General features: G+C 44.5%; 1 protein-coding gene across 3 annotated transcripts in view; it reads right to left on the reverse strand.

Moving 5' to 3' along the window:
- The window catches only part of SV2B (synaptic vesicle glycoprotein 2B), a 65,893-nt gene that overhangs the window by 38,666 nt on the left and 4,407 nt on the right, over nucleotides 1-22,820 (reverse strand). The window contains exon 1 of one of the 3 annotated variants that reach the window (XM_071441284.1): nucleotides 21,250-21,514. The exons of the other annotated variants lie outside the window; for them this stretch is intronic. The gene's annotated coding sequence lies outside the window, so the exon portion shown is untranslated. Of the gene's footprint in view, nucleotides 1-21,249; nucleotides 21,515-22,820 lie in introns of those variants that run through there. 3 annotated transcript variants of the gene reach the window in all.

The raw sequence follows: 22,820 nt of genomic DNA on the forward strand, positions 1-22,820 counted from the left end.
TTATTGCATTATCTGATCCTACAGTCCTGCATTACACAATGTTCTGTGAGGAGAAACTATTGTCTTTGAAGCTGAATCATTTACAGTAGCCCTTGGATTTGGAAGCAGAGATGGAAGGGATATAAACACAAATAGTTCAGTAGTTTGATTGAACTGATTTATGCTGAGTAAGAATCTGGCTGCACTGCTCCAGTGCTTTTACATTTTTTCAGTCTCACCCATCCCACTGGGGGAGATTTCTGCTTTCCAGCACATTGCACACTAAAATGCCATTGCCTTTTGTGGTGGTGGTGGTAGTGACTCACAGCAAAGTGGCTGTGGGCAGAATTCAGCTTGTAATCCACTATGTTATGTTATGAACCAAGGGACAGAAAGTCCCCCAGACTGTTAGAAGGAGATTATACCCTCAAGTCTGATACTGTGCTGGTGCAGATGCTTTAAAGGTCATCTCTAAGACAGTGTGTGCTACAGCAAGCTGGCACAGCAGACATGCAGCAGATGAAACAAGGAACAAGCATCAGTCAAGCAGAATAAACAGCTTTTCTGAAGTTAGGGGCACAGACTAGCAAGTTGGGTGTTCATGAGATAGATACAGTAGGAGTTGGAAAGCAGCAGCTTAGCAGCACATATCTATATAAGGAGGGACAGACTACACATTAGGATCCCAGAGAAAGGCCATAAAAGGTCAATTTGACAAGCTGAATATGGATAATGAGTTGAGACAGATGGTGTAAGAGTATGGGAGCTAATAAATAATGAACAGACTCGCTTCAAGGAGCAAACACGGCAGAGAGCTTAGTCAGAAGGGAGGTGGTGAAGGGGAAAAGAACAAAACCAGGGAGGATGGAGGAGAATCACAGCAGGAGGGCTGGTGGCAGAGGAGTGTCTGCTTTTATGTGCCAGAGTTTTGTGGAAATGGTAATTTACCCAAAGAAAACTAAGAAATGCATATGCCTGAGGTGGAATTTGGCCATTTTACTGAATTTAACAATTTTTTAGTGGAGAAATTACTCACGGTCTCTAAACTTCCTCTAGATATCTATTTCCTCTTCTCCTCCTCTCCCATTACCACAGCACCCAAGTAGCCTACAGTGCTCCCAAGTCCCATCAAAGGTTGGGAAAAACTCTCAGGTTTGTTTTGCACATCATGACTTGAGGCAGAGAGAGACTAAGGCAGTGTCTGAGCATGGAGATGGAAATGGAAATGGAAATGGAAATGGAAATGGAAATGGAAATGGAAATGGAAATGCTGTGTGCTGTCCCCCATATTCCAGGACACTGTGGACAAGCAAGGTAAGGGTTTATTCCCATCTTCAAACCCAGCTATCCTCCACATGATGGCCAAGATAAAAGTGAGCTTTGCTGCCCCACAAACATTTTCCTTCATGTGGAGCTGAGGCACAAACCACAGCCTGGACACCAAGTAATACTTAGAGATGTCCCAATGTAGATGCAAATAAAGGAGCTTTCCCAAAGTCACCTGGGGGAGCCATGTCAGAGCCAAACAAACAGCACCTGTTTCTATTTCCTTGTCTTTTGAAATATCATAATGAGCTAGAATCTTTGAGGGTTTACTGCTTATTAATAAACCAGCCTCTCTATCAGCATTGCACCTGGCAGTGTAAACCAATAGGAAATTGGATGTTTATTCAGAAACAACAGTGCCCTGGTGCCCTTTCATGAATTTGAGCATTTCTATGTGTGTTTGCCCTTGGACAGCTTATTAGGTTTAACCTGACTGGGCTTGGGGGCCCTGACAAGCTCCCAGAGAGGACTGTAAGCAATAACCTTGGAAGGAAACTGCTTGCAATTCAGCAGATTCTGCCTGTGTCAGACAGCAAACATCCCTGATTAACTATAAACTGCTTAGCTCATTGGCAAAGATGTGCCTCTGGCTACAAAGGGGATTTTTATTTCATCACACTTGCAACCTGAGTTATTAAATAATGAGCTGCTTAATTAACTAATTCATTAATACATGGCTGTGATGAATAGATTTGCTTCAGTGACAGAGCCATGAAAGCAGAAAAACCCTGAGTGATTTCTAAGTACTGCTTTCTTTCAGGAGGGATTTTATTTGAGCAAGTATCCTTATTAAATACCCCTTTCCTTCTTTTTCCTGTCTCTACCTAACAGAGCAGCCTTGAGGTCTGCTGTGTCTGTTTGCTCCCAGGCTCTTGTCCTTTCCTCCTTTCTGCTTTGCTCCCCCTTTTCCTTTGGATCCATGCAGATTTTCAGAGTGTTGTGCCACAAAATTACTCTTTGTCCAGGGCCAGGGTGCCTCATCCTCCCCAGTATCAGATGGGAGGTGACTTTGGTGTTTCGGGTTCTGATAAAAACCCACCAGTTATTGCCCACAATCACCTTCCCATTGCTGGGGGACCAACCAACCTCCCCACTCCTGGAGACAAAATAATTTACTGCACCTCAGGGCAGCCTTTGCAGGGTTGTCATCTCCTGTTTTCTGTGGTATTGGAGTGTGTTGAGAAAGAGCTGTAGCAGAGACATTTCCCCAACAGCTCTTTCCCAGCCCAGGATGCTCAGGCAGCTGCTCACCAGCCCCAGTGAAGTGTACAAATGCAGTGGCCATGCCAAAATTCTCTCCTGCTCCCAGAAATCCCCTGCAGCCTGTCACAAACACAGCCAACCTTATGCTTCCATCCTGCCCTTTAATAGGTTTGATCCCTGGGTTTCCCTTTGGGGCTGCCCAATGATCAAGGCTAAAGGGGCTCAGTTGTTTTGAGATCAGCTAAAAAGGGTGGTTCTCAGACCAAATCCAGCTTCTTTCCTTCCTGCATAAGACCTCCAAAACAATTGTATTGTGGCCTCAAGGGCTTTCAAAATTGCAAATATACTGTTCATTATGCACCTTGCCTGTGGAGAAATACAACTGCAAGCAGAAGCAGATTCAAAGAGCCTCCTTTCATGGTTAAGTGGCAGGGAAAATACTGGAGCATTGCCTTTTGCTCCTTTCATGTTCATGGCATTTTGATTAGTGATTAGTTTAACCTTTTTTTTTTTTTTTTTAAATATGAGACACTACTGAGGAGACCTGAACCTTGTAGCAGCCATGATCATTCAACAGATTCGATTTTGTGCCCCACATGTATCACTGCAGCACAAACAAAACACACCCACAGAGTGATGTCTTCTTCTGTAAGGAGGCAATTTGCAAAGCCTGTCTGAGCTGTACCTTGAATATCTCAGATTCTCACATCTTTGAAGAACCTGCTTTTGAAACCAGCATCTTGAAGAAAGTCACAAAAAATTGCCATAGGGCCTGAAATATGTTGGTATTGACTTACCAGCAACCTTACACATAGCAACTCTATATTTATACTTATGTTTTTATGCTCATGAAGGATTTTGACTCAAAAGAGCACCCAGCAGTATTTTTGCACCTGCAGAAGAGGGGAATTGATAATTTGAGCACGTGTAATGGGCCCTTTCACATTTTGGAAAGTTGGATTGCCTGGCAGTGGTTTTTCCTAAGCCTCCCTCATTCCTTTTTTGTTCCTGCAGGAGCCTTTAGGATGGGTCTTTGCAAGAGGAGCTCATTTACACAGAGCCTTAAGCTTGGCCAATATTCTGACAACCCAAAGTCTTGTGGCTTTCAGCTGTGCCATGGGGCATTTGCTGTCTCACAGCCTTCTGAAATGATGTTTGTGCCTCTGTGCAATAGAGAAGGAAAGGAGGAAAAAACTGAAAAAAGAATATATACTGCAGGAGCTAAAGAATGAGAGAAAGCAACAGCAGAGCATGAGATATAGGAAAGGAGGCAGGACAAGGCAGGGGATGGTGAAGGTTGGAAAGGTAGGGAGAGAAAAAGTCATAACAGTATCAGTCTCAGAAACTAATGCTGCCTGGAGCCAGTAAAAAGAAGAAAAACAAACAAAAAAAAACCCTGTTAGGCTCAGCACTTCATAGCAGTGAGAAGGTTCTGCGTGTGCTTCCCAAACACACAAATAAATCCCTGCATTCAGGTTGGACATTAACGATGAAAAAGCTTCATCTCCCCAAATTAACAGCCACAATACATCATCAGGCTGTAGCACTACAGCCTGTGTGTATGCAGAGAGAAAATCCTCAGCATCACCTGCCGAGGCAGAAGAAGGATTGAGCTGTTATTTATTGCTCACTGTGACTCATGCCTGTGGGTAGGGGCGCGACAGTACAGATGGGAGTTAAAATCAGACTGCCAGCAGGGGGATTCATGCCAGGAGAGTTGAATTCAGGCAACTTCTGCTTATGTTCTACCTGGAATTTCTCTGTAAAATATGAAAAGAGTAAAAAAAAAATTGAAAAATTCATGCCTATGCAGGTATTTGTTAGGACTCAGACAGGTTTGATTAGAGGAGACATCAAGAACCCTGTTCAGTTTTCTCTAATGCCACAAATGACTCAATCAACTTAAGGCAAGGCATTTAGTTACCCTTAGGTTTAGTTCATTGTCTGCAAAATAGCTGTAATAACTTGTTTTCTCTACTTGTCAGAGAAAACACAGGCATAACTACAAAAACAATCTTGTACCACTGGTGAAGAGCTCAAAATTTCACCTTTCTGGACTTCAGATTGTCCTTGCCAAGACCTCTGTGATGTTGAAATTATGCTCCCAGAGTTTCCTGTGAATGACCTTCAATGTGCTGTTTCTGATCAGAACCAAGAATATTTGCAGCATGTTTCATGGCTCTCCTTCTGCTCCTCTCATTTCAGCCCTAGCCAGAGAAGACTCTAAGAGCCATCAGACTCCCTAAAAATGAGAAGGCAACTGAGAGAGATCCTGAAGCTCAAGCATCCCCTGCAAAGGAGACACTCTGGCTTTCAGAAGTGGGGGCAGGTATTTTTTGCCCTGTCCCCACTGTCCCTGGTCCCAGTGTGCTCCTTCCTGCAGATACTGAAGTGAGGGGCATCCCTCTACCTGCTCCCAAAACCCAGACTCTTTGACCCAGCTCAAGGAGCTGTACAGCAGAAATGCCAGCTCTGGACTCCCTGGAAGTGGGTTTAGTGGAGGAATATGGCTTTCAGCAAAATTTAAGCAGCAAGGGCCATCATCATCTTCCTTCCTGCTGGGAGGCTGGGACTGGCCTCATGTACACATTGGCTGGTCTCCACTTGCCCCTTGCAAAGCCCTGTTTGGTAAAAATCCAGGCAGCTTTTCCCTCAGCCCTTTCCACACCTCAGCTGGAGCACAGCTCTTGGTGTCAGCAGGAGAACTGAGGGTCTGAGGTGGGCAGCTGCATTTGGCCCCATCTGAGCATTTCATCAGTCCCTGTGTCATTACCCAGCTTCCAGCCCACATCCCAACAGGCTGAGCCCAAACCTTGCCAAGCTCCTCAGGGATGGTTTGGCTGCCTGTCCTTTTGAGTGGCATTTTGACAGTCCAGAGCTCCAGGAGAGCTGGCCATGCTCTGTGTGCTGCAGAGCCAGGCACAACAGGCCTCAAAGAGCTGCTCTTGAACAGCATGTCAGGGACTGGCTGCCAGGATCTGGGCTCCAAGTGTCCCCCTATTGCCAGCCCTCCCCAGCAGTGCTCCTCCAGCTGGCCTCTGATGGGCAGATCCATGGCACCAGGGGGCATGTGTGTTACAGACATAGTTTATGAAAAGTCTTTTTACTAAGATTTTTTTCTTTTCAGAAGCTTCAGCTTCTCCACGTTTTGTTGCTTGAGAATGTAATTTGAAGAATTGTTTATTTAACATGACAGCCACTTGTGTTGAAGCTGTGAGCAGTCACAAGATTTTATCATGATTTTTTTTCTCTAGCTTTTCGATTAAATCTTTTTTTTTATTCTTTTAGTGGAGCTTTAATATATAACTTTCTTTTGATATAACGTTATATTAAAAGAAAGTTATATATTAAAGCATATATTAAACATATATTATAATATATGTTATATAATATATAATATACTATATACTATATACTATTATATATAATATTATATATCTTATATTATATTATATTATATATAATTATATAATTTTATATAATATTATATAAGAATATATAATATATAATATATATTATATATAATTCTATAATATTATTATATAATAATATATTATATAATATATATACTATTATATATAATATAGATTATAAAATATATAATGTATAATATAAAATATATAATATTGTATGTAATATTTGAATGTAAATGAGATGGAGTCTCATAAGAGGAGACAAAGGGATATTAAAGAAATTTGAAAGACAAAAGATTAAAGTCTTGCACAAGGAAATTCCTATTTACACGCTAACCTGTGCAGCTCTTGGGAATAAAAGGCAAGGTCTTAGGAGCATTAAAAAGCAGGGATTGGATGCATTTGAGGGAAAGAAGATCAGTTTCATCTGAGTTTCTTTTTTTTTTTTTTACAACATTTTTTTTCTACTTGGAGAAATAAATTCTTCAAGACATGAGGCAAACATCAAGAGAACTTCACTCTGGTCAAGGCTGATCTGTAAGTATCCACCAAGAAGTTTTCTTGGCCATATTTGTAAGTATCCACCAAGAAGTTTTCTTGGCCATATTTGCTGGTGCCAGCTGTCAGGGAGGGCAACCCAAGCTAGATATTTCCCTGGGCTCTCAGTCCTGGGTAGCAGTAACAGGAAAGCTGTGGAATATTTTTCCCTTCACCTGCTACACTGGGACTACTGACACAGAAATGACACCAGGAGATAAAGTGATATCTCAGCAAATGGTTTCTGCTCCCCATGGGGAACAGAGAATTACAGTCCATCACACCTGGAGGAAAGACAAAATAAATCCAAGGCTTTGGCTAGGAGCAGAAATCCTGGATGATATATGGGAGAAGTGGAGTGTGAGAGCAGGTGTCCTCCAGATGACAAGCCTGGGGGGATTAGCTGGCAAACTTCAAGGGGATAACAAATACTTCAAGGCAGATAATGTTAGTGCCTCTTCAGGGGAAAAAGGATAGGATATCCCAGGTGAAGAAAGTGGCAAGGAGGTGATGATCAGAAGTTATTTATCAAAGTGTAACCTCACACTTCCCTGTCAGGGAGCCAGGGAATGGCTGACAGACTGCCAGGTGAGGCATTTGATCCCTCATGGTTTTAAAAAAAAATATTTTATTATTCTCTCATAAAATTTGGTGTCTAAAAGGTCTGTCTGTCCTCTACAGAGTGTAGGTGACAGCTTTACCTGCTTCCTAAGTGTCCCCTGCCCAGCTGTCCTCATCTAGGCTCTCCTTCCAAGATTCTGCAGAGGTCTCTGTCCAACAGCAGATGCACGGTGCCTAAATTTGTGAAGTATGAATTTGGGGTACCAGAGTTTGATGCAGACATGTGAGGATTGCAGAGGTTTGCTGTCTGCAAGCAATGTACCATGAAAATTTACTGTGGGCAGGATTTTCTCTGGGAAATAACTCCCCTAATTGTTTTGAAACTACTCTCCTACCTTGCTGAAAACAAAGGAAATGTCTCTCCCTGAGGGTTCCCCATCTGTTGCTGTCTCTGAATGCTGCAAATTGTGGGGAACTCCCCTGTGGTCAGAGCTGGGTGGCAGCACAGTGAATTGCAAACACAGCAGGGTTTTGTGAGCCCAGGTTCATCCCTGATATTTCCTGTACAACCCCAAGGCTGCCTCAGTGCTGCTCCTACCAACCAGCAGCCACCTCTGCTCTGCTCCTTTAGGGCACCCACCTCTCCCAGCCAGACTAAAGCCAGTCTGACCCCCCTGGTACAGGCAGGGAAGTTTTGCCTGACTTTTCTCTCTACCTCTCCCATTTGTTGCACTTGGCAGGAGGGAAGCACTTGTCACAGACATATTTTCTGAAAACCCCTTTCATTAGGATCTTTTCTCCTGAGAAGCTGGGAAGCTTCAGCTTCTCCATGTTTTGCTACTTTGGAATGTGATTTGGACAATTGTTTACCCAGCATGTGAAATTGTTCTTACTTGATGACCAATGACAGCCACCTGTGTCGAGGCTGTGAGCAGTCACAAGATTTTATTATCATTCCATTCCTTTCTTTTGCTAGCCTTCTGATGTCTCCTTTCTCTTTTCTTTTGGTATAGTCTTAGTATATAATTTTCATATAATATAATTATAATATAGTATAATTACAATATAGTAGAATAATAATATAGTATAAATACAATATAATAATATAATACAATATAATAATACAATACAATATAATAATATAATATATTATAATATAATAATATGATATGATATGTGATATATGATATAATATAATAAATATAATATAATATAATATAATATAATATAATATAATATAATATAATATAATATAATATAATATATCAGTCTTCTGAAACACAGAGTCAAAATTCTCATCTCTCCCCTGAGACCCCTGCAAACAGCACCACAAGCACTGGCTGTGGTCTCTGCAGCAAGGGGTTCCCCTGCAGCATGACATCATGCACAGAGCTCCCTTGGCTCAGGGACAGGGCTGATTTCTTCTGGTAGAGTAACCCTGGCTGCCAAGTGAAGGCAGAGCTGCTGATCTTTCTGCACAGCACCCTCAGCACCTGCCCCCAGCCACAGAGAGCTCCTTCCCAGGCTGGCTCCCACTCTAACCTGACAAATCACCCACTGTGCTGCCACAGATGGCTCAGCACTGCTGACTTTCTCTGCTAAACGTGGCCATGGTTTCCAGCTCTCCTGCCCTCCCTGCTCCTTTCTAGCTCAGTCATTCTGTGGGATTTATCTTTTTTTACACATTACATGTACTTTTTAGGAATTTACCAGTGACTTTGGCTCATGCTGCTGGTCTGTTTGCCCCTGAGCAGTGTCTATATTCAAAGGGTGCTAAAAATCACCTGTGCTTTGCTGTAGGAGACCATGTGAAGAGAAGGTTGGAGAATCTGAATCAGCCCCCTGAGCTGTTTGACTCTGAGAGGGGTAAGATCAGAGGATATTTAATTAGGTTCCTAATTACAGCAGGTATTAACTGCAATAAAATCACCCGTGTTGGGATCCCAGAGCAATGTGAGCTGGAGATTTCAGAGATATGCAGTGCATAGATACACACAATTATTCCTTTGGCTTGAGCCCAACTGCACTATCAGTGAGTGAAGATTTAACTCTAATGTGTCATTTGTTCTTTCCATGATAAAAGCAATGTAAAGAAATCACACATGAACACAGATGGGCTGAAATACCATCAAGACCCACTGTATTTCTATCCTAAAGTAAAATCAAAATAATAAAAAAGTGGGGTCACTATTGGAAAGCCCATATGGTACATGAAGAAAAACCACCTTACCTCTCTTTTCTGCATCCCTTCCAAAAATACAGCCCTGCTGAGAGGAACAGACATTGTTTCCTCCACATGATTCTGACTAAGAACCCAGAAAATGAGGAATCTATTAGAAATCAGGGGAATAACTTTGAAGGTTAAAAAATCAATCTGTTTTGTAGTCCTTGCTTGTTTGTTTCATCAGGCTGATAACGTAGAAAAAAGCATCAAAAAATAGCCTGGTTTTCTATGAAAAAAGAGCTGCTAATAATGCTCTTTTTTTACCTAAGTAATACTTTTCTTGAAAATTTGGCTGGTTTTCCCTGATTCTGTAGAGTTCTGTAGTGGCTTCAGTAATTATTAGTGTAAATGGACAAAGGCAAACATTTGCTTCTCAAACATTTTTAATTTGTCCAGAACAGATCCCTTTTCTTCTGAGAATTAAATTTTTGGATGAACATTCTTTGACCAGAGGGAAGGAACAGGGTCTTCAAAGAGAGATGAGGAATTCTCTTTTCCATGAACCCATTGGCTTCTCTGGGTGGCACAAAGGGACTCCCCAGCTGGACCCAGCTCTGTTGGGACATTTGCAGTGGATGTGAAAGCCTGAAATTCAAACTGATGCTGAAGTTTAGACAAAGCTTCCTGACAGCAACATTTCTGGGACTGAAGGACAGCATCTTGAGGGGACAGACAGAAATCTCATCAGCAGGGCTGCTGAAAATCAAATTGCTGGCAGTAACCTGTAACTGTGAGCCTGCACTGGCTGTACCACTGAGCCAGAAGTTTTAAGAGACTTTTCTTTAACCCTTCTATGAATTAAAGATGGAAAAGACACCACAGCATGGCAGGATGGGGGAAATGCTGCTGTTGGCTTCCAACTTGCACAGGGTGTGAGGAGCAGCTTGTTCTCTACATCAGCCCAGTGGCAGGTAGATTAAACATCAGGTGGTACCTGGCTGCTGAAAAGAGCATCCAAATGTCACCCAGCATTAAGGGGATAAGGCCAAGGCTGCCAGGAGATGTTAAATCCAGGTAACTTCATCTGTCTGTGTGTTTCTCTTGAGTCATTGTTGCTTTTGCAGTGCAGGAGCCCTTCACTGCAGGCAGAGCAAAGTGCTGCAAGCCTCAGGGAGGGCTGAGGCTGATGAAATATAGATGGGAGCCTGGCAGGCTCCTTGGGCTGGGTAAATACATGCACAGTAATTGACTCCATCTTCAAGCAAGAAATGCTCTGCACAAGCGTGCAGAACAGGCTTGTTTGGTAGAGTGTGATATGCACATTTGATCCAGCAATCACTGAGGAAAAAAGAAAGAAAACCCCTCCTCTCTGATGAGCAACTGAGTAGTAACTAACAGGCAACTCCATTTTCAACCTTTCTCCCTTTTTACTCCACCTATTTCCCACCATCCACTCAGAAGATGCTAGCTCTGATGTCCTATAGAAGAAGAATCTGATGAAAGCAGATGCAGCATGGGCACAAAATCCCAATCCAAAACACTCCCAAAGAAAACATCTGCCTGCCTGGAACCAGCAGGAAATGGAGCTGCTGATGCACAGATCATGCCATGGCCACTGCCATAATGAACACTTGGTTACAGCTCTCTTCCAGCTGCAGGAACAGGAATTCTCTCTGGGATGCCCTGGGTTCATGCAAACCTGTGAAATTACTAAAGGCTTTGATTGAGGGTCCTGCCTGTCCTTTCTATATCAGCTGGATCCTGGGAGATCTCTGCCTTGATGTGCTTTATCCACACATGGCTGGTCAGAACAAGCCACTGCTTCTGCAACCACAGTAAATTAATTATTTCTAGGCACCTCTTGTGTTTAACTGGATCTCCCTCACTTGGAGCAAGCAAGATTTCCCCTTCCTAGTGAGAAGATGAAACCTCAATGACCATGCCTGTCAAGGGCAAGGCACAAGTCCAGACCTGAGCAAGCAGGGCCAGATGGATGTGAAATGCAGCCATGCAGGAAGATTCTGCACTGAAATCTCATGTAGATTGAACCTCATGATGGAGTCTCCCAGTGGAAACAGCAGAAGCATCTCCTGCTCAAACAGGAATTTGCAACATTTCAAAACAGATATTGAAAATTAATTTTTGCTAATTATTTCAGCAGGGATGAAATTCATCCCAAACCCACTCAGCTCCAAGCTGCATCTGTGGACAAATTAGTAATGCCTAGTATCCTATGTCTGCCCACTAATTAACTCAGCAGCCACTGCCAGAGTTAATCAGGGAAGCAGCTCCATTATCCCCAGTACCCCCACAGGGCAGGGATCCACCAGCTGCCACCTCCCACGTGCTGCAGGGAGGGCAAGGAGCTGCTGTGAAAGGGAGGGCAAGGAGCTGCTGTGAAAGGGAGGGCAAGGAGCTGCTGCTTTTGCTGCTGTGGAAGGCCCCTGAAGCCCCTGCAGCTCTCTGGGTGTCTGTGGATATCCCTGGGTGTCTGTGGGATATCCCTGGGTGTCCCTGGGTGTCTGTGGATATCCCTGGGTGTCTGTGGGATATCCCTGGGTGTCTCTGGGTGTCTGTGGATATCCCTGGGTGTCTGTGGGATATCCCTGGGTGTCCCTGGGTGGATGTCCCCAAGACCTGCACCACCATTCCTGCAGCCAAAGAGTTTTTCCCATCCAGGGAAGATCCCTCCACAGAGAGTTCTTCCCATACACTTTACACTGATAGAAAGGAGGGATTAAAGGAAGAAACTGAATCAGAGCTACACTTATTAATTGGAAAAAGACAAAGGTTGTCTCCTATAATTGAGGTGCCACAGGCTCTGCTGGAGCCCTGAGCCCCCATCCCTCCCTGGGGCTGCTGCCTTCCCAGAGCACCTCAAGGGGAAAATCCTCTCATTCAGAAAGATGTGCAGGAGATCAAAACCCCTTGGAAGGGTTTGTTTTGAGCTGACCTGTTTACCTGGGGGGGTTAATTCCAATTTAGGGGGTTGGCAAGTGTCACAGACACATTTTATGAAAAATCCTTTCCTTAGGATTTTTTCTCCAGAGAAGCTGAGAAGCCTCAGGAACAAAATGCAAACAATGGTTATCTGCTGCTGTGGAATGCAACAGGTGCATCTGTGATTGGCTCGTGTTGGTTGTTTCTAATTAATGGCCAGTCACAGCCCAGCTGGCTTGGACACTCTGTCTGAGACACAAACCTTTGTTATTCATTCCTTCTTTTTCTATTCTTAGCCAGCCTTCTGATGAAATCCTTTCTTCTATTCTTTTAGTATAGTTTTAATATAATATATATCATAAAATAATAAATCAAGCCTTCTGAAACATGGAGTCAGATCCTCGTCTCTTCCCTCATCCTTGGACCCCTGTGAACATGGTCACAGGCAGGCTGAGCATTCCTTCCCATCTGAGGGAAAAGTTGTGTAGCACGGACTTCATTTGCTTCCTTACTTGCTGTGCATTTCTGCTGAGCCACATGGGCTCAGATGCTGTGAGCCTGCCAAAAATCATGGTATTATTTCATAGCACATAGGAGGGAAAAACCCCTCAACAGCAGTTAATTGAATAATTACAATGAGGTCCTGCATTTTTCAGTACACTGTTGGGAGATGGAAATTCTGGATGTTTTTTTAATCAAACGGCTTATCTAAATCCAGTAGGAATTCAAAACCGTTTCAGAATTTGATTTTTAAATGTCAAAAAAAAAAGATTTTCTTTTGGAAATCTTCCAGCTGGAATATTTCCCAGTGCAAAAAACTTTTCTTATAATTATGAAAAAATAATTGAAATTGAAGAGCTTCACTAGATGCTCTGAAAGAATGGAAAAGATGCCAAAATCATAGCAAACGACTTTCACTATGAACACACATCCCATTTTAATAGAAGTCTTGATTTTTAATGTGATTTCAATTATGTTATGGACCACCTCCTTAGGGCTATAGATTAATCCAGATTTTCTCAGATGAGAACACATCCATCAGCCCTGCTGTGACTATGTTCTTCTAATCAAATGCAATTAACAACTGTCATGAAACACTAAAAAAAAAATACCACTTACAAACTGCTTAATGACTCCCATAAACTGAACTGATTCATGTAATTTTTGAAATCAAGTTTCAGCTAGGTCCAAAGAATAATGAAAACACAGATTCTGCTGTGGACATATCACCTAAGTCTGAGCAAGGAAGATAAACAGCTCTTTTTTCCTTGTCATTTGGGAAAAAAAAAAAGCTCCTAAATGCCTTGTTTTGTGTAGCAAATGTTGGCCAGTTCACTCAGGCTGTGAGTAAGCAAAGCTTTGCTGGCATGTTTACTCACAGGCATTTCTAGACTTCTCTCCCATCGGATGCAACCATCAAACTCTCGAAATTTTTCATAAAATGATGACAAAATTTGACCTAATTTATAGATAAAACAAGCAGAAATCAATTCTCAGTGATGATTATGTATTAAAATAAATGCAGTCCAGTGCAAGGGCTAAATTCTCCTCGCAGGAAGGATGGAAATCCTCTCTCCTTCCTCTGTCTGAACATCTTCATGACCCAGAGGGACCAGCAGCTCTTTACCCATCCTGTCCTGTTCCTCCAGGCTGGATGTCCTCCCTGCCAGGGTGGCCTGGTGCTTTCAGGACAGATTATCCCACATCTCTGCAGATTACAGCAGCATTTTAATCAATTTGATATCTTTTCTCTCTTTATACTCACACTAACGAGATCAGAGACATTTCCTCAAGTTTTTCTTTGATCACAGGATAGATTTGCACGCCTGTTCTGGACACTCAGACAATGAGGGTAGTTTTCCTGCTGAAATGTGTCTTTTCTGACAGCATAAAGTGACAAAATGTCTCGGGCCAAGCTGTGCTGCTGTGATAGTCCCTGCAGTCACAGCCCACAGATCAACCCTCTCAACCCCTCACACCTTTAGCCCCTACCTCTAATCCCAGCTCTCCTCTTGCCTCTGCCTTTATCCTATAACTCATCACAAACCCCTCCCCTCTCTCTGCCTGCACTGCCACCATCCCCTGGTCTGTCCCAGGGTTTTGGGAGCTGAGCCTGGAGCTGCTGTGTGCTCACACAGACCTCAGGTGTTGGCTCCCATCACAACCAGCCTTGGAGCACCTGCAACAGCCTCTGAATGCCACCAGGTCCCTGACAGCTCAGCCTGACCCCCATCTGCAATCCCCACCTCCCTGAGCACTCCCACACCTTGGCTCTGGAAATGAGGAGCCCAAACCCACGTCCTGGTGGTGCCTTTTCATTGAAACCCACAGAGCTCTTTTGGGTCTGTTTGTGTGGGATGGCCAGATGTATTCAAACAGAGACTAATTTCACCAGCACAAACTTGTCCTCACATAACTTCATTTTCATCCAGACAGAAGCTTTTCAAGCAGCAGCAAGGAAACCCTTTCAATATTTAATCAGCTGCATGGCCTGGAACAGCAGGGACCAGCAGCAGCTGCCTGGCACAGAGCGGGCAAAGGGGGATGAGGGCTCTCATCCTCACCAAGCCTCTCTCCATCCTGAGAAATTGCCTCCTCTACAAATGTGCTCTGGAGAAAGCCAAATGTAAGCCCTGTTTCAGCCTTCTGCTCTAGCTGTGACAGCTTTCAAACAGCATGGATTTGAAGCACCTTATTTTTCATTCCTCCCTTCCAAACTCCCTGACGCTTCCCAGGTGTAAATCTTCCTTCCTTTCCTACTGATGGCTGGGAAATTGCTCTGCTCAGCACCCTGTAATTGTGAGTCAGCAGGACTTGAGCTCTCTCCTGTTTCTTTCTGGTTTTAAAGCAGACAGGGTGTAAACTTTGGCTACAGACGAGGCTTTGCAGAATTTGCAGGGTGTGGGGGGGGGGTAAAATGAGGCTTTTCCTAATCTTTCCTCATTCCCTTAGTGCCTGTCCTGTGTGTGTCAGGGGGATTACAGGAGTTGAAAGGACATCATCTGTCATGGGTTGGCTGAGCAGCATTCAGCACAGACTCTCTTGGTAGCCACCATGCTTTAGGAGGACAGCTTGGAAATAAAGCCTTAAGGAGAGACCCCAAAGTGACCTGCTGTAGTCATGCCTGATTTCCAAAATCATCTCACAGCACCCAATGCTTTCTGGCCAGAAATGGCCTGTGAATGTTTCCAAGAGCTCCTGATCTCTGCAAGATCCCCAGTGCCCAGCAAGGCTCTGGTTTGTCCCTCCCCTGCTGCTGGGCACCCTGGGCTGGAGGTGTCTGTGCTGCCCAGCAGCATTCCCTGATGCTTTGCACTGTCTTAGCTTTTAGGAACAAAGGATCCTCTTTTGCTAGAACTATAAAATAGATACTAATAACCAACCCTAAACACCCTTACCTAAAAGAAGAAAAAAACCCACCAAAAGCATATGGTGATAAATACTTTTTATCACCATATAAAGCATTATATGCTTTATAGAAATCAATTTTATAAATTTATTCATAAAATAAATACATTTATTATTTATTTATTATTAAATAGTAAATTAGTGATAAATAGTAAGTACAAGATTAATTAAAATTACTCTTAATTCCCATCCTCTAGCTCTGAGAATGTAAAAAGGCATTCCCCATCTTCCCAAGGGTGTCCCAACATCAGGGCATCACCAGAGTCCCCAGGGGCCAGTGTCTGGCAGTGGTGACAGCAGGATTTGTCATGCATATGCTGGCCCCACTGCAGAGGAGCTCCCTGCTCCTTCCATGCTGGTCACAGCCTGCCTTGGCTCAGCAGGGAGGCTCAGCCTGCACCAAGCCCAGCAATTCTGGGGCTGAATTGCAAGAGAAAAGACTCCTCATCTCCTCTCAATGCCAGCCAGTCTGACTTTTTCAACACCACCTACACATCAGGAGAAGAAACCAATGGGATTTCTCAGTCTGGGTCTAGGAATAAATCATTTAACACCTCATTTACACATGCTTATAATTAATGCACACTAGATTGCTGCAATGAAACAGTCCTGATAAAATATCTGAAATCCACTGGGCTGCAAGTGCATTGGTTTGGGGGTGTAGAAGGACAAATGAACCCCCCAAGAAATGGCTGATCCCACTGGCTCCCAATCTCTCTTTCAGTGGAAGCAGATGAGAGGAATTTGGGTCAGATTTCCTCCTTTGTAGTGTGCTGAAAGCATTTGAGAACCAGTTGCCATTTTGTAAAAAGCCTACACCTCCTATGGCCACAAATCTTCTCCTGCTTCCCATCTATCAGGTGAGAGAGAGCCCTGGATTTGTGTTCAGAGCAGAATTATCACTTTTTGTTTTACTGCATCATGAGGTGCCATATCTCTCATAGTAGCCCATCTATCTCTTATTCTGGTATAAAGTCCAGAGAAATTTTACTTATTTCACTGGATTTACAGCCCTGAGAATGACATCAGGATCCACCCACCTAGGATAGTTTATAAACCTAAAAGAACTTTTATCCATCAGCAGGAACTTTTATCCATCTGTGCAACACACCCTCTGTGCCAAGTACGGCTGGAGAAGAATTCTGCAGGCTTCCATTCTCATCCCCCAAACCCTCAATCATCCCCCTGGAGGCATCAAATCTAATCTGCCTCTAACCTGATTCCCCAGATGTGCTGCTTCCCCAGGGAGTGTGACTCAGAGGAGCTGCAGAACAAGGTGTAACTGGGCTGGATGGAGGGCCATGACTGCTTAGAGAACTGCAGCATAAGTGAGGTTCCTCAAAAAATTCACCACCACCTCCTCTACAGCGTCTCCTCTGAGTGTTGAGGCAGAGAGGAGACACCAGGAGAGCCCTGCATGCCTGAGAAGGGCTTGGATATGAGTTCAGGAGGTCAGGAACCTGTAAGCTACAATAATTACAGCAGTTAATCTGCAGCAGCCTGACCACCTGCCACAGAGGGCAAGAGAAGTGTCCCTTGGAGGAGGCAGGGTTTTCCCTGCTGCCAGGAGGGATGTGGTGGGAGCAATCCCTGAGACACCACTTGTGTCCTGACAGGGGACCTGTCTTCAGTTTATGTGGGATCTCAGCACATCATTCCCGATGTCCAGAGATGCCAGGAGAACCCTTGGGGGGTCTCGGAAATCCTGGAATGTTGCCAAGAGTGCTTGGTGGCTTGATTTTGATCCATCCACAGAAGTGACAGCAGTTTGAGGACATGAGAATCACTTTAGAGTGAAGGGTGTAAAAGGGACACATTTAGAGGGTGAAATATAAACTTTAAGGTTTTTGGTACAGGGGGGTTATGGAGACAAGATGGAGGGATCAGGGCGTGTCTCGTCCTTCTTCTTTCTTCTTCTTGTCCTCCATCTCCTGTGGTGATGTTGGCACTTGGGGATTGGTTCATGGTGAAGGTGCACTTGCTAACATGGGTGAAAAGTATTGGGAAATAAAGGTAAATATCATGTACGTAGATTTTAGTATAAAAAGACATGACCGCCCCGTGGGTGATCAGAGTGCCCTGTGGCTGCCTTGCAGATCAGACCTCTGTTGGGCAGACAGAAAATCTTGTAGATAAGAAACAATAAACAATCTGAAGACCAAAAAGCTGAAGAGTCCAGACTCGTCCTTTGAAACGCGTCCACCCCAGAACCGCCCTGCCCATGTCAGGGCACAGACAGACAGCCAGACCCGACAAGTTTACCTGCAGAGAGCAGGAGGGCTCTGGAGCCTGTCATGTGCACAAGCAGATTGGCTCCCACAGCCCTTTCCCCAGGGTGAAAAACATCCTGCAGGGATCTGTTCACCGGTCCCATTTTACAGAGCACCCCACAGGGATTTTCTCCAGGCCAGGACTGAGCAGGTGTCCAGGCTGCAGTGCTGCTCAGAGGACACCATGCCTTACTCCCAGCCCAGAGGGTGGGAGGCCAAGGAGGCAGCTGCTGTGCTGGGAACCAGGGCTTGGACAAATCCACCCATCACCCAGCTGGGAGCTGCTGAATTCCACCTTCCTGCAAGCCCATCTTCCACAAGAGCTGCTGTGAAGCCCAGCAAAACACCAGGTTTGGCTGGAAACACTGAATCAGTGATAACTGAGCCCTCACAGTCCTGCAGCAGCTCCTGGAGGAGCCTGCCCAGCATCACACCTGACACAAACCTCGTGCCAAGAGGCATCTTGGAGCTGTACCTGGATTCTCTGGGGCAATTCTGATGTTACCTGGGTCTGGGATTTGAGAAGAGAAGTCAGCAGCCCAACTGACTGTCTCCTGCACATCACAACTTTGTAGATCTTGATTGCATCCCTCTCTATCTGCAGCTGTATCTCCAGGTTTGGCACATGAAGGTGAGCAGAAAACATCTCTGAAGACCTGTAGCCCCTCCAGCTTTAATGAGGGAGGTTAGAATACTGACAGTGCTCTCACATTTCAACCTACTCCAAGCAAGAGAAGCTGTAATTTCTCCTCCCTCCTTGGCCTTAGGGCAGTCAAGAACATGCCCAGGTGAGTTGTCACCTTAGATATTGGAGACTCTCTGACACCTATTTGTAAAGATTCCCTGGGACAGTACTAGAAAAGGAGAAGAATTGTCCTCAAAGTGGCCTGAGCTCCCCAGCTCCCTTTCTCTGACTAAAATCTCATTCATAAGAGGTTCTTCCCTCAGTTTTAACCCAGACTCCTCTTTCAAATTCAGCACAGCCAAGGGAATCTGCCAGGCCACCTCAGTCAATCCCACCTTCCTTCTCCCCCAGCACCAGTGGGTTTCCTCTGCCATAACCCTGCTCACTAAGTCGTGACTGCAGGGGGAGAGCACACAGGCTGAGCAGATGGGCTGTGAGGGAGGAAGGCCTCACTTCAAGCACAAATAGCTGGTGGGAATTTAGCAGATGTGGTAAGAAAAATCTGGAGAGACAAGCATGAGGTGACAGGATTCCAATTTCAATCAAATAATGTGGAAGTCTCCCTTGGCAAGGAAAGGTTTTATCTTCCATCTTCTTGATTGCCTTGTCTTGAAGAAATGATGACTGATGCCAAGTGCCAGCACAGGAATGATCTGGAGTATTCTTCATTTAAGATCCCATATGACTCCCTGCCCTCACCAAATGGCTTTTTTTTCCACAAGGGAAATCCATCCTCTATAACCCAAATGTCCATAAGAAAAGACTAAAACTCAATTAAAGTCATAAAATTCATTAATTCTGTACCACATTCCATCCTGTTTATGTCCAGAGACAGAACTTTAAGATCAGACCTTCACTTCCCCATTATCAAATCAGGATGGCTCAGGAAATTTGGAACATTATAAACATCTCTACATCCAGCATATTGTAATATTCATTTGGCCCTAGAATTTCATCTTGGCAGAAGCACCAAAGTTATCACAGATGGGTATGAGGTTTTTTTCTTTATAAATATTACAGAGCCATTAATTAAACAGGGGAAATGAACTGTGCCAGGCAGCACTGCAGAGGGACAGGAAAGCACAGTCACCATTGGCCAGCACCTCAGACTGGATGTGGGATGAGTGCTCACAACACCAAACTGACAGCAGAGATACTCTGGCATCAACATTACTGCAGGTTTTAGAAGATATTTCAACAAGGAAAATAATTTACAGACATTACTGGTGTTCAGAAGCAACGTTCCAGGTAACATGAAGGATTTTCAACCTTTTGAAACAAACCATGGTATTTTGGTTAAAGGACACGAAAGCTGTCCTCTCTAAGATGATTTCCTCACATTAACAACACCCAAAGACAACAAATTGGGCAATTCCTGCACCTGCACTCTTTCCTTCTTGCCCTGTGCTGGGATGTGGTCATGCAAAGCCCCCTCCAGTTCCCTGTGTTCTCTTCACCCTCTGCTAACCACACAGATTTAGTTAAAAGATTGTCCCCCTGCACACACTTGAAACAAAACTCAAAGTCAAAACCTGCTGCTGAAGAGAGGAGGACCTTTTTCTTTAAATATAACTGGTGCTGAAATGTCTCGGTTGCTCTAAAATAATCACAAACCCCAAAGTGACTTACTCTCATTGCCACAGCATCTAACATCAAAGAGAAGGAAATGTGTGAGTTTTTAGCAAGTGGAGGTTTCTGCATGAATACATCATGAGAGGAATATTTTTATAAACAAATCATCTCTGAAATGTTCTCCAGAACTAGTTCTAATTCTGCTTGTCATAAATAAATCTAGAAAAAATACTTTGGTATTCCCAAATCCTGCATCAATTTTTGTGTGAAACACAGGTCTGTCAAGAAGGTCATATCTTTGAACCTGTTAGAAAACTTGCCAAAGCTCCCCCACTACATTTCTCCTTTTTTTTTTTTTTTGTTATGTACAGACCTTTGCAGATTCAATACAGCCAGATTGCAAAGGCTGCTCTTAGGTTTATTATTCCCTGATCCTCTTTAAACAAGGGCCCTAAATTCATCCCTGGTATAAGAGCTCTGCTGTCACTCAACTAAGATGCAGGACACCTATTTTGAGAATCCTGTGAGACACTGACTTGCAAACCTCTCATTTGGAATAATCCCATGTCCAGGACATCAGACAGCTCATGGTCCCAACAGAGTGTCCAGTGAGACCCTCTTCCTTCCAAACATCTTTATCTGCACCTCTCTCTACATCAGCTGCTGGCAGAACTTAGGGGACTGGCTTCAGTGAAAAATGCAGTTAGACTTTAGGATGGAGATAGTTCATCAGCCAGGAGAGTTGAGAGGCTTTATGTGTCAACTCAAGGGCAGGAATTTATGAATTGCTTCCCACAACTCCTGCAATAACAAGCACAGGGCAGAAAAAGCAGCATTCAGGTAGGAGCTCACATAGGACTACATGGAAAATATCAGACCAAGCTGGAAATCAGAAGGGAAAAAAGATACAGGGTGGGCAATGGATCTGCCTGTGAGCGAGAGCTGGACTGCCCAGGCTCACACATTGATCTGCTTGATTCCCAGCCTCTCACTTAACAGTAATTAATTTGCATTGATGAGCACTGACCCCTGGAAAAGCTTGCCTACAAACCAAATAAACTCCACTGGTATTTTTTCCTGTCTCTTTCCAGCTCCCTCCTTTTGCTTTTCCACCCCTTTAAACCCCATTTCTTTTGCATCTGCACTGATTGCCCAGACCAGGACCAAAGAGAGAAAAGCATCATCGCTTACCAGAACTAGGAAATATCTCAGCACATCCATTCACCAGCCATTTCCCCTCTGCCTAGCCCGCAGAGCTGCTCCTGGAAGGTTTGCCCCTCTCTGCTGGGATGCCACAAGCCGGAGATTAGAAGCAAATGCTCTGCAAGCCAAGCCGATCATCCCGCTGCCAGCACACCCAGGTACTGAGGCAGGAGCGATGGAAAAGTCCCTCAGCCAGCAGAAAACACCAGCGCAGGCACACACACACCCCCAGCACTGAGGAGCAATGGCAGAGAGGGAGGGAGGGAGGGAGGGAGGAGGAGAGCAGATGGGAGGGGGTGGCTTGGGGAAACCAGGCAGCGGGCGATGCTAACGTGACAGATGTGTTGACTTTTAAGTTAAACAGGAAATTGAGGATGTTCGACGACGCAGGAGGAAAGACATTAGCTCACATTAAAGGCAAAGACTTTCCATGGTCTTTGCCTTCTTTGCTTTCTCTCTTTCACCCAGGCTTTCTCCTGTGATTTCTAGCTCTGCCTTTCCAGGCAGAAACAAGCCACGGTTGATGCTGACTCTGCCTGTGTGTCTGGGCAAGGCAGGAGCTGACAAAGAATTCCCCATCCTAGCAGCGAGTTGGGAGACTGTTCTTTTAGTCCCTCTTCAACTCAGGCTCCCCTGACATTATTTAAACAACATCCTCTAGATGATATGAGTAAAAGAGAGAATGCTGAACAGGAGAACAAGGCTTTTAATTTGTCCCAGTTCTGGGTAGGGGAAAACACAGGGTCAAAATCCTGATTTAGCTTATGTAGAATAAGCAGCAGAAAGTGGAATAAATTGATTGAAATGCAGGGGAAATAAAGTGTCTTGGTGCACTCAACTTCCCCATGAATAAACCTAATTTTTCCACAGTCCAGACAAGGGTGACCAGGCTGAGTCTGCGGGATAAGAGCTGTACTGTGAGGGTCCACAGGTCCAGGGGAATGTAACTCCAGGGCAAGGCAGCAGGTCTAGGCAGCAGTGAAATGTGAAGAGAATTGGGGAAATCAAAGCCCACTGATCTCTTAGTTACAGCCTGGAAAACCGAGTGTAGGAAGGCAAAGCACACTGGGTTAGAGCTAGACCTCAGCCACCAGAGGTTAGGGCAGGAAGAGAGTGGCCCCACCACAAACCCATGGACAGAAGATCAGCTAGGACACAAGGACTCTGTTCCTGTTTCATGAGCTGGTCCTCCCTGCTGGCTTTTTCCACTGCCTTTGGCACAAGGAGGAAGAGCTCCCTTGTCATCCCTGCGGAGCTGGGCGTCAGCTACAGCCCAGCCTGCACAGCTGAACCTTTTTCCTTCATCTCCCCACCAAAACTTTGTCCCTAGACCCACATGTAGAGGGTCAAGAATATCTCTTCTGTGGCATGAATGGGCCCCCAGGGTGAGATTAGTGACAGGACTCCTTTTTTTTTTCTAGCAGCTGTGCATTAGGTAAAGAACAGAAATCTGCTATGGGCACTTGCTCCATAAAGGAGTGAAACACTCAGGTTTTGGTGCAATCTAGCCTGCCTCCCTGTTTGCATGCCATTCTTCCCCACCCCCTCACTGTCCCTGA

This window comes from Agelaius tricolor, unplaced genomic scaffold (genome assembly GCF_023055355.1).
Source record: "Agelaius tricolor isolate 1412-34295 unplaced genomic scaffold, bAgeTri1.0.p SCAF_16, whole genome shotgun sequence".
In the NCBI taxonomy this organism is placed as follows: Eukaryota; Metazoa; Chordata; class Aves; order Passeriformes; family Icteridae; genus Agelaius; species Agelaius tricolor.